General features: G+C 43.5%; 1 protein-coding gene across 1 annotated transcript in view; it reads right to left on the bottom strand.

The window, feature by feature from the left end:
- Positions 1–1,765, bottom strand: part of LOC100533220 (ror) — a gene marked incomplete at both ends in the record, with an annotated part of 15,684 nt that overhangs the window by 642 nt on the left and 13,277 nt on the right.

Raw genomic sequence — 1,765 nt, forward strand, 5'->3', positions numbered from 1 at the left:
GTCCGTGTGTGTGTGTATGTGTGTGTGCGTGCGTGCGTGCGTGTGTGTGTGTGTGTGTGTGTGTGTTTGTGTGTGCTTGTGTGCGTGTTTTGTACATCAAGTCAAGGCCGTAAAGGACGTGAGGGAGTGGGGGCGGGGGGCAAGTAGTGTTCAGGGGTGGAGAGCAAACACGGAGAATTGGAGGGAAACAAGGAGTAAGTGGGCAGGAACAAGGGGGGAAATGGAGGGGGTGGAGGGGGTTGGGGAATCGAGACAAGGAGGGGGAAAAGCACAATGAAGACAAAAAACACTCCGAATCAACGCCATTAGCCACGGTTCGTTACCCCTAAATACGATCAGATGCCAAGGCCCCGCGGAGACTGGAGATAAAGTATTCAAGTTAACTCTCTGAGCACGCCCCTCGCACTACCTTGTTTATGCGTTGTGTAACACTTCCAAGCAACCAGCCCTGCTTTACAACAAATATTGATATGGGTAAGGGCTTATATTATATCCATGTGCTGTCTCTTTAACGCGTGAGAGCCATATCCTTTCCTTTTCAATACTGCATCCCCGGAGAAGAATATAAGACGGATTATTTGGGGATTAAATGCGTGTTGTATTAATTCAATGCGTGAATAAAAATCTGTGTAGTGTTGGCCTCCCGCTTCGGGCGTCAGTGGAGAAAGACAGGGAATCCTGGAGGAAAATCTACGACCGCTCTCTGACAGGGTTCAAGTGGGCCTTACACTCTTACAGCTCGCTTCAACTTTCTGAGAAGCTCTCGATCCGCTCGGTGAAGGAGAAATCAGTAAAGTTGCCCACAGGAGGGTTTTTGCTGTGAGGGTTTATTTTCTCTACAGTAATGAGATTTGGAACTCAAGAGTGCGTCTGCTGATCTTATTTATTACCTCTAGTCATTTGTACCATTTATTTCCCATGCTAGGTTGCGGAGCCAGAAGATCGTATGAACTGGTCCAAGGACCATTCAAGAAATACATTAGATCATGTTATGGAGGCGCGCGTTCATAATAGTATGACTGTGTGCAGTTGCGAGCGTCGTAAAATGATTACAAAACTAATATTATGGTGGCATTCACAGCTGCATCATTGACGTTTCTACGTTTCCATACCACCATGGCATTCACGAATTTGTTTTTCTGACTATGAAAACTACTTTTGAAGAAAAAAATAATGAAGTAATCAAAAGTAAAGCACAATCACTGTGAGTACCAAAAAATGTGTAACATTGAAGGCAAAAGCAAAACAGACATTTAAAAAAACACAAAAAAAAACAACAAAGGACAAACTTCCAAACACAGGTCTTTCTGGGCTATGTCCTCCTATTTCAGAAGCAAGCAACCAAGACTTTCACGAACCAAAGATTTTGACATGCTGTAACCCCGACTCCCCTTCACACCTCTCGAGGTTACCGTTTCTCCTGTCGCACAAGGACGGCTGCAATATATAGTGCAGTACCGGCAGCTAAAGATCTCAAAATTTAGCAACACTGAACGTTGGGCAATCAATCATGTCTGGCAAGACCAGCTTAAAAAAAACTTTAACGTTCCACCTTGCCTTTACTTTACATTCCTTGCGAAGTGCAGAGAGGACGCGTCACTGAGGTGAAGTGTTGCACACATGTAAAATAATATTATTAAGGCAAAATCACATTTGTTTATTTGGGACCTTTCCTGGCCCGCAACTAATGTTGGTATATTATTGTTCTTGGCATTACTATTACTGTTACTGTTTTTATTATTTAAACCATTATTATGACTACTAG

Source organism: Aplysia californica, unplaced genomic scaffold (genome assembly GCF_000002075.1).
Source record: "Aplysia californica isolate F4 #8 unplaced genomic scaffold, AplCal3.0 scaffold00216, whole genome shotgun sequence".
Classification (NCBI taxonomy): Eukaryota; Metazoa; Mollusca; class Gastropoda; order Aplysiida; family Aplysiidae; genus Aplysia; species Aplysia californica.